Source organism: Bubalus kerabau, chromosome 18, assembly GCF_029407905.1.
Source record: "Bubalus kerabau isolate K-KA32 ecotype Philippines breed swamp buffalo chromosome 18, PCC_UOA_SB_1v2, whole genome shotgun sequence".
NCBI classification, from domain to species: Eukaryota; Metazoa; Chordata; class Mammalia; order Artiodactyla; family Bovidae; genus Bubalus; species Bubalus kerabau.
Genome location: NC_073641.1, coordinates 6908750 through 6919315, shown reverse-complemented (window position 1 = coordinate 6919315; position 10566 = coordinate 6908750). Strand labels below are relative to the sequence as shown.

The following is a 10566-nucleotide window of genomic DNA, read 5'->3' as shown; positions in this document are numbered from 1 at the left end:
GGAAGGCTGTGGCTTTTGTTAAAACTGAAAAGCTCAAGGAGCTTATTGAGTGAATGTGGTGTCACATCACCAGGGACACAGAAGGACTGAGCTGGATGGTGGAGGCTGGGCCGCCGGTCCTGAGGCTGCACCCGTCCTGCAGGTTACCCAGCCATCTGAATGCATACAGCCACTTCCGTGGTTTTCCACTTGAAACTCCTTAGAGATACCCAAGGCTTGGCCACCTAGGAGACAAATCCCAGAATGATATTCAACCACCAGCAAGATGCAGTTCTAAGCAACACAAAAACCAAGGTGTATCCACCAACCAAATGATCACCTGGACACTCAGGAGTTCCAAGGCTTAGTCTCCTCTGCTATATTTGAACTTGTACAATATCTTATGATCTGGAAACCACTGCTGGGCATAGAATCAGAGAACAAGGCGGGAGAAATGTAGTCTGGGTACGTTTTAGAGCCTCAGGTCACAAACACAAAAGAATAAACTAGGACATCCCTGGTGGTTCAATGGCTAAGACTCCTTGCTCCTAGTGCAGGGAGCCCCAGTCCGGTAACTGGTCAGGGAGCTAGACCCCACATGCCACAACTCAGAGTTCACACGCCACAACTAAAGATCCTGCATGCTGTAATTAAGACCTGCTGCTGCTGCTGCTGCTGCTAAGTCACTTCAGTCGTGTCCAACTCTGTGCGACCCCACAGATGGCAGCCCACCAGGCTCCCCCGTCCCTGGGATTCAAGACCTAGAGAAGACAAATAAATATTAAAGAAAAAAAAAGGAATAAACCAACTCTTTGAAAAATGACCTTGGGTTAGAGACCCTTGATTACCCCCACCAGAAATCCAGGAGAGTGTTTGCAATCAGCTTAGAGCCATCCCCATCCCCAACTCACCGGTTCCCCACAGGCATCCAGCGAAGACCTGGTGGCCACCCACTATGTGCCCAGTTCTTCTAGGAGCTGAGGCAGGGCCAGAGAAGCATGAAGTGGACCCAGAAATTACCATACTCAGCAAAGCAAGCCAACCAAGACAAGCATCACACCATACTGCTTGCATGTGGAATCTTAAAAAAAATGATACAAATGAACTTAAATACAAGACAGAAATAGACCCACAGACATAGAAAACAAATTTATGGTTACCAAGCGGAAAAGGGAGAGGGGAAGGGACAAATCAGGAATTAGGGATTAACACATACTCTCTACTATAAATAAAACAGATAACCAATGAGGTTCTACTGTATAACACAGGGAACTATACTCAATATTTTGTAATAACCTATAAGGTAAAGGTTCGTCTAGTCAAGGCTATGGTTTTTCCTGTGGTCATGCGTGGATGTGAGAGTTGGACTGTGAAGAAGGCTGAGCACTGAAGAATTGATGTTTTTGAACTGTGGTGCTGGAGAAGACTCTTGAGAGTCCCTTGGACTGCAAGGAGATCCAACCAGTCCATTCTGAAGGAGATCAGCCCTGGGATGTCTTTGGAAGGAATGATGCTAAAGCTGAAACTCCAGTACTTTGGCCACCTCGTGCAAAGAGTTGACTCATTGGAAAAGACTCTGATGCTGGGAGGGATTGGGGGCAGGAGGAGAAGAGGACGACAGAGGATGAGATGGCTGGATGGCATCACTGACTTGATGGACGTGAGTCTCAGTGAACTCCGGGAATTGGTGATGGACAGGGAGGCCTGGCGTGCTGCGATTCATGGGGTCTCAAAGAGTCGGACATGACTGAGCGACTGATCTGATCTGATAAGGGAAAAGCACCTGAAAACAATAGGCATATATGTATGTATAACTAAGTCACCTTACTGTACTCCTGAAACTAACACAACATTGTAAATCAACTATACTTCAATTTTTTAAAAAAGCACAAAATGGATACCTCTCCTCAACAGTGGAATTGTGGGTGTACAGCCTTGGAGCTATATAACCCTATCAGGCACTAGGTGAGCAAAACCACAGGGATCCAGTCAGGGCACTCAGAGTAGGTGGGAAGGCACGGCTTCTGAAGGCTGGCTACTCAGAGAAGGGGTCCAGAAAGTGAGGTCTGGGCCAAGCCACAAGAGGTATTCACAGTCAGGGTTCACAGAGAACAGAACCAGGACTACACACATACGTATCTGTGTGTATGTATGTTTACACACATATACACACGCTTCCCAGGTGGCACAGTGGTAAAGAATCCACCAGCAATGCAGGAGACGCAAGAGACGTGGGTTTGATCCCTGGGTCGCAAAGATCCACTAGAGGATCCCCTGGAGGCAACCCACTCCAGTATTCTGGCCTGGAAAATCCCATGGACAGAGGAGCCTGGTGGGCTATAGTCCATGGGGTCGCAAAGAGTCAGACATGACTGAACACACACACACACACCCAGGATGATTTTTTGTAAGGAATTGGCTCCTGTGATCATGGGGGCTGACAAGTCTGAATTTTTAGGACAGAATGTGAGCTGAAAACACAGGAGGGGTTGATACCGCATTCTGCAGGCACAGTTCCTTCTCTGGGACACCTCAGCTGACTGTATGGGAACAACCCACATCATCCAGGGCAATCTTCTTTACTTACAGTCAACTGACTGTAGATGCTAACTACATCCACAAAATACCTTAGCAGCAACACTTAGCTTCCCATTTGATTGACCAGCTGGGCCTACAACCCAGCCAAGTTGACACATAAAACTAAGTTCCCAGGAGGCCTCCGGAGAGGAAGCAAGAAGGGGCAGGCTGTGGACTGTGGAGCCCAGCTGGGCGGAGAAGAGAATGGTGGGTCAGAGAGCTGAAGGCAGTGAGCTGAAAACAGGATCACGGGGCAGGAACTGCAGCTTGGGTGTCAGCTCGGAGGTTCTGCACTCTGTGCTCAGAGGTTTGGGGCGCATGTCCCAGCCTCTGGATTCACTGAAGGTTTCCCATGATACAGGCAGTTCTGCAGTCTGCAGGGAGCCTGAGGATAAACCGGGAAGAACAGACCACTGAGAAATCTGCATGAATCCACCCAAGGGAAGGACCAGATCCCAGACTGGTGAGAGGAGAGGAGCTGAGCGGAAGGATGAATGGCTACAAGAGGCAGGCAGCCCAGACAGATGCAAGGGACAGACACAGTGCTGGGGCCTGAGCCGCGAAGGACACCCCCATCCCCACAGGCAGCAGTGGGGATCAAGAGCAGCAGCCAGCTTGGAGGTCAGGCTGGGGGTCCTGGGTCTTGAGGGTGTGCTCACTGAGCCCCCAGGGGACACAACCACACGCAGAGCAAAGCTCAAGGTGACCACAGAGAGAAACGGGCCAGTGCTAATTCGTCTGGTGGCATCTCCCAGGGAGAGACCAAAAAGAACAGTTTGGAGAGTTGAGCCTCAGAGGATGGCTCCAAAGAGCCCAGAAACCAAGGGGACGGAACCAGAAAGTCAGACGGGCCATCAACAGATGCCAGCCAGGCCACAAAGGGAGTGGAAGCCATCGTGCAGACCAGGGTATAAGCAGAAGCCTTCCAAATGGCAGAAGCAGGACAGCGACCAGGCAGCTAGGCATAACCCCAGGAAGAAACATGACCTGCCCTCAGGGCCTCTCTCACCTGCAAGGGGACCTGAGAGAAGAATACAGCCTGGGGCACGGGCCATGTGATCAAAGCGGGAGGCTGAAGGAGTTTCTCCCTGAAATTCTCCCCAAGCCCTTCTGAGCCCCGGAGGGGTGAGCAGAGGACCCCCAGGAGACGATGGGTAGACATGCGCTGGACTTCAGTGGAGGTCTACTTAGCACCCGGACACCTAATAGGGTCAAGGTGGGGACCGGCTACTGAAAGTGGAGGAGCAGGTAACAGAGACAAAGGCCACTGAGAGAGCGTAAACTGGGGGAAAGAGGGGGTAGCTGACCACGGGGGAGGGCAGGAGGAGCAGCACCTTGTTCCTTGATAGACAAAGTAGATGATTCACACCGCGGTTCACAGGACACTAAGGCTCAAGACAAGGAAGAAGGTTAGCGTGGTGGTAGTGAATGGCACCCCACTCCAGTACTCTTGCCTGGAAAATCCCATGGGCGGAGGAGCCTGGAGGGCTGCAGTCCATGGGGTCGCAAAGAGTCGGACACGACTGAGTGACTTCGCTTTCACTTTTCACTTCCATGCATTGGAGAAGGAAATGGCAACCCACTCCAGTGTTCTTGACTGGAGAATCCCAGGGACGGGGGAGCCTGGTGGGCTGCCGTCTACGGGGTCGCACAGAGTTGGACACGACTGAGGCGACTTAGCAGCAGTGTTAGGATGGAAGGGCTAGCATAGCATCACTAGGTGGGCACCAACCAGCACTGCTTCAGACCCCTGCCTGGCACAACAGGGGTGGTGGAAAAAGAGGTACAGCTGGATCTTGAGAAAATAAAAGACTACTTTAAACAAGAGATGGTAGAGGCAGCAGCCCCAGATGATATCAACAGCTCACACTTCTCCATGGTGCTTACTGACCATCAGACACAACTCAAGGAGCTCTGTATGCTAATGTATGTCAAGTCTCTGGATCACCACAACCCTAAAAAGATGCAGTACAATAATTACCACCATTTTACAGAGAAATAGAGGAACAGAGAGGTTAAGAACCTGCCAAAGGTCACACAGTTAGCAAGTGGCAGAAATGGGATTCAAATTAGACCGTCAACTTAGGTGTGGAGAGGCTAAAAGCCCTGTCTGAAATAAAGCAAGAAGAGAAATGCAGAACTCCACAAGCATACACATACGGTGGCTGGTTTACCCACCCAGATGCACAACAGCCTGGAACATCCTCTGAGTACCCTGATCTGGAGGGAGAAGAAGAACACTCGCCAGGAGCTTGCAATGCCCCCTCCAGTCCTTAGCCAGGCACACTGGTTCCCAACATCCTTGCAAAGACTTGTCCTAAACCACCATGATCTGTGCCCAGGAGCCAAAGGTCCAGGGTCCAGAAGACAGGGGCTGGCCAGCATCACAGCTTGGATGCTACTGGAGGGGCCCTGAGAAGCTAGGGCTTCACCTGCCAGGCAAGTCCCCCACCAGACTCACAGTCAGATTCCAGAGATGCTGAGTATGCTGGAAGTAGCTCAGGAGATGCTTCACACCAAGGTCCCTGTCGGCTCTAGGAGCCTCGTGTCTACGCTGAGCCAGAACACAGATTTGGAATCTGGAGGTATACTGATGATCTGCTGTGTCACTTGACCTCTTAACCTGCCAAAATCCAAACTGGTAATTAAGGCAAGTCCAAACATCCAACACAGAGAGAGACCATATTTGCCCTAAAAAATAACCTATTGCTTTTACATTTGTTCCTTGCCTTTTACTTCCCTGGTGGCTCAGATGGTAAAGCATCTGCCTACAATGCAGGAGACCCGGGTTCGATCCCTGGGTCAGGAAGATCCCCTGGAGAAGGAAATGGCAACCCACTCCAGTACTATTGCCTGGAGAATCCCATAGATGGAGGAGCCTGGAGGGCTACAGTCCATGGGGTCCCAAAGAATTGGACACGACTGAGCGACTTCACTTTCACTTTTACTGATAAAACCTTTCACCCTACAGAAGGGTTACCCATTGCAACACAAGAACCAAAATGTTGATTTTGTGCTTGTCCACCCAGCCAAGGCCTTAAGACTCAAGAGACAAATATACATTGTGCTATTTTCTCCCTCTCACCCAAAACCATTTTCTTGCTGCAAAGTATTATGGCCAACCCTCCACCCCTCTCCTCCATTGTCCAACCCCTCACCCCATTCTCTCCTCTCCAAGACAATTGCCCAGGCTTTGTTCCCTAAGCCCACACAGCCTGGCCTCTTCCTCCTCCTCTCTCATCTCCTCCCCCTCATCCTCGCCCTCCTCCTCTTCTTCCTTCCTGTCCTCCTCTGTCCCCTCCCTCTCCTCATTCCCTCCCCCGGCTCCTCTGTCTGCTTCACCTCCTCCACCATAGCTGTTCCCATGATGGGGACAAAAGAGTGGCTTCTACTCTGCCAGGAGGAGCCTGGAATAGGGCAGGAGGGCAAAGAGCAGAGGGTCCCCAGAGACGAGAGAAAGGCACCACAGCCCTTTCATGGGCCCTCTCAACGGTCACCAAAGCTGCCTTTTCAGTGAGACCCACAGCATGTGGCAGCGCCTGGCTGCTGTGACCACAGATCACAGAATGGCAAGTCGCCCAAGATCCAGAAGTGTGCCTAGGGCCAGCGGGCATTCTTCTGAATGCATCCTCACCCATCATATAAATCAGAATTCCGCAAAGTGTGACGTGTGTGCTACTCAAGTGCCCCTGGAGATCACTCACTGGGTGATGGACACATGCTTTCTACTGAAGAGATGTTTATCTTCCATTTCCAGGAAGATAAAAACTGGTTTTAATGCATGGGTATGGAATAAAGTTTCCTGTTAAAATTAATTTTCTAAGTGAAAAACATAAGCCACTTTAAAGAAAAGTAGTAAACACATAAGTAGAAAGCAGGTTTGGTAAAAGCCACAAAGGCAATAAGCAAATGACTCATGGCTGGTGATGCTGACATTAACTGTGTAGATATGGACCCAGCCCACAGGCCCGCTTCGGTCCTTGGTTAACTGGGAACAGGTCAGACTCACAAACCGCTTTCAATTCAGTGGACAAATATTCACCGAGACCCTTTGCCATGTCCAGGATTGTGAGTCACAGAGAAAAGAGAACGCCCACAGCCACCCCTGACTTCAGGAAGTTTTCCATTAATTTGTTGGAAAGAACAAGGAAACTGGGAGAGAATGGAACGAAAGTCTGTAAGAGAGACAAGCTGACTTCAGCACTGGGGAGACAAGAAAAGGGAGCCCGTGACTGACTGGAGGGACCCCAGGGTGGGGCTCAGGAAGAGTCATGGAGACCCTAATCAGTTCCGAGGTGCTTAGAATGTTCCTTCCACTCTGACTTCATTGCCTGGATCCCAAGAAGCCACTCCAGACTCCAATGACTTTACGGCACCAAAAGTCACCAGAGGACCTCACTTCTAGAGGCGCTGAGAAAGGAGCAGATACCGGCAGGTCACGTCCTGGGCAGCTCTGTCACCGTGACAGCCACCCCCCAAAGCCCGATGGCAAGGCTCTTCTGCCGAGGACCCTGGCACCCTCCAGCCGGGCTCCACGTAGACCCAGTTCTAGAGCTCTTCAGTTCTCTGCTTCCTGGTCCGGCTCTCCTGCCTCCCAGACTCTTGGTGCGGCCCTCTCTGTGGTGGCTGGGAGAGCCATCTCCCTGCCCAGTCCTACGCTGACCTAGGAGCCCAGAAAGCTGGACGTAGCTGAGTGGGAACAGAGGCAGATTCACAAGTGCCAAATTTCCCTCCAGATCTCTAGAGCTGACACTTTTGGGTGTCTCCTGGTGACCTGTCTACCATGAGGTCCTATCTTAGGGAACTGCTCCCCCCTCACCCTGCCCACAGAGTCCCAGGATGGGCCCCCATCCACAGGATCACAGCACATGGCCCCACCCTGCTGACCACAAAGCATCAGAACTGGGAACTATTCAGAATTTGGAATTACAGCAGAGAGACTCCAGCTTACTCTGGGCTGGTCTCTCAACTGAGCCTAGGTCTCCTGATATTGCAGGTGGATTCTTTACCCAGTGAGCCTCCGTGAGTCCAGACAGAGAGCCGCGCCGTGGGTGGAAGTGGGGGAGGGGTGACACTGGACGAGGACCACCCCCCAGCCTGGCCTCAGCAAGCCAGCTCACACAAGGCCTCCTGAGGAGACACGGCCAGCGCAGAGCTTGGGGAAGTGGGGTCCGGGGCTGCTCAAGAGACAGCCACATGCTAAGACACACACGACCAGATTTTGTGCACTGCGTGTTTTATCTTTGACCGTACTTGTGGAAACATTATTCAAGAACATCGTGAACACACAAAAATAAATCTCTAAAAATATCATTTGGCCGACACACACATACGAAGGAAAAGATTTTTCTCTTTTTACTATAGTGGTCCATTAAGGCATTTTGAAAAAGCAAATTTGCTAAGTAACGGCACACAGTAACCTGTGAATATAAATGGATCCACTTGCCACCTACACAGCAGCCCCCAGATGAAACCCACCCCAATCTCACTATCACTCAAGGTAGGAGGAGGGGGCAGCTCACCCGACTCTGTTTCCTGCTTCTGAGGATCTGACAGTGTCCCAAGCAACAGAAGGTCATGGTTCTTACTCACACCCGGATGTGGGCCAGAGAGTGGCCACAGCCCCCACCGCTAGCTTTGACGGCCAGGGAAAAAGCCGGGAGAAGCACGCACGGAGCAGTCTCGGTTAATCCTGCAGCAACCTGTGAAGCACACAGCATGATCCTGAAACAGGATGAGCAGACTGAAGCACAGAGAGGCTAAGGACCTAGCTGAGGAGACACAGCAAATGAGCACAAGGCTAAGATCTGAAGGCCGCAGCACCTAAATCCCCACCCCCGAGAAGCTGCCCCAACCTCCACACTCCACAAATTAGCTCTCCTTTCCCGTCTGCTTCTCCACCGTCTGTGATGACGGTGTCTCTGTCTGTGTCTCTGTCTCTCCTAAACACCCGCCAGCCTTCAGTGAACGTCACTTGGCTGCTAATGATGAAACCAGGCTGCTTGCAGAGCATCCCCCTCTGGCCTCCCTCTCCCTCCCTCGGCCGCCTCCACACACATATACATGGGGGCTCTTTTCTTGTCACTTAGCAGCCCTCTTGCTTTAGTTTTGTATGTCTAGTTTATCTTGTCAGCCGCATCTTTTTTGTTTGTAACCTAGCCAAAGAACAAGAAGAGTCTAAAACACATTCTGTGACTTTCTTTTAGATTATAATCTTATCTTAGTTGTTGTTCATTTCTTTCTCCTGAGGACTTTCTTTTACTTTTCTCTTTGTTTTTCTGGAGGCCTCTGGAGTTATGCAATAGAACAGGAGGGTGCTGTTGAATTGTGCATTGCATATCGCACCTTGATGGCCCACTAACCCTTTACAGCCATCGTCTTTCCCCAAAGGTTTTAAGGTCTTCAGGAGAAAAAAATGCATATACATATATGCACATACATGGCCGCTGGATTCCTCTGGCCTTCAAGCTAAGTTCACTTTGCTCATCATCAAAATGAAAATGTTCTGCAACACAATCTACAAGTCTTATTGTCACTGCTGGGGATGGAGAAGTAGATTATGAACTCAGAACAACAATAAAATACAAAGATCTAGAAATCTGAATACCTACATTCAAATCTGGACAGGAAGCCTTCCAGCTATATGTGATTTTTGGATAAGAATCTCTGAGTTTGAGAGAGTTACAGTTTCATCTGTACAGGAATAATAATGCTACTCCCTCCCAAGGTTGTAGAGAGGTTTAAAGGGGCCCTGTATATGAAAATACTTTTAACCTAGAAATTATCTCAGCATAAAGCAGTATGGAATCAGGGTCCTGGCTGAACTATGAAATGCAGAAGAACAGGAGGGTGTTGTTGAATTGTGCATTGCATATCACACCTTGATGGCCCACTAACCCTTTACAGCCATCGTCTTTCCCCAAAACTGGGTTTCCCCCTGGAAGTCCTAGTTCTGCTAATGGAACCAGGAGGCATTTCATCATGCAACAACCACACACACAAACATACACACACACACACAATCTGCTGTGAGTCAGGGTAGTGGGTGCTGGGGACTGAACATTGAACATGCTGGATAATACCCTCTCCTTCAGGGCCCTTGTAATACATTTTGGGTGGGAGAAAGAGTAAGACAACAAACAATGAAAATAAGGCAACAGTGTAATAACTGATCAACTGTTCCTAATTTACAGGAACAGCCTGTATGAAGGCCCTAAGGCAGGAGAGAGCTTGGCCTAATAGTAGCATAAAAAGAAGGTGCTGGAACGGAGCGATTGAGGGAGTGAGTCCCCTGAGGTCTGCAAAACCAGCAGGGCCAGATCTAACCAGGCCGTCCAGTCCATGGTCAGGAGTGTGACCTGGATTTCAAGGAGGCCTCTAGAGTTATGCAATAGAGTGACAGGATTGGGTTTGGGGTTTATTTTTGTTGGCTACTTGTTTTGTTTTATTTTATCAGTCTGGCTACAGTGCAGAGAATTAGGACTGGATAGAGTGTTGGTGAGCAAAAGTGGAAGCGAAAGAGCAGATGGTCAGCTCCACAGTAGGACAAGACAGAGATGACTGAGGCTTGGACGGGAGACACATAAAGAGGTGAACAGAGCTGACAGTTATTTTGGAGTCAGAAACAGCATGAATTGATGATAAGTCCCACACAGAGGCATGCAAAGGGAAGGAGAAAATGATTCGTTTCCATATGGAAGATTACTCCTGGGTTTTTGTGGTCAGACAGTAAAAGAATCCACCTGCAATACAGGAGACCTGGGTTCAACCCCTGGGTCAGGAAGATCCTTTGGAGAAGGGAATGGTAACCCACTCCAGTATTCTTGCCTGGAAAATTCCATGGACAGAGGAGCCGAGGGGGCTACAAGCCCACTACAAGCCTAGTGGGCACAAAGAGTTGGACACGACTGAGCGGCTCACACACACACACACACACACCCAGAAGAGTAGTGACAGCATTGATTGGGAGATGTGGGTGGGGAGTGGAAGAGAAGTGGGGAGCACAGGGCA

General features: G+C 50.1%; 1 long non-coding RNA gene across 1 annotated transcript in view; it reads right to left on the bottom strand.

The window, feature by feature from the left end:
- The window catches only part of LOC129632976 (uncharacterized), an 18966-nt gene continuing 8400 nt past the window's right edge, over positions 1–10566 (bottom strand). Inside the window, exons 3-4 of the long non-coding RNA XR_008704780.1 lie at positions 891–1060; positions 1–740 (exon numbers count right to left, since the gene is read on the bottom strand). This is a non-coding gene — a long non-coding RNA (uncharacterized LOC129632976). The remainder of the gene's footprint in view (positions 741–890; positions 1061–10566) is intronic.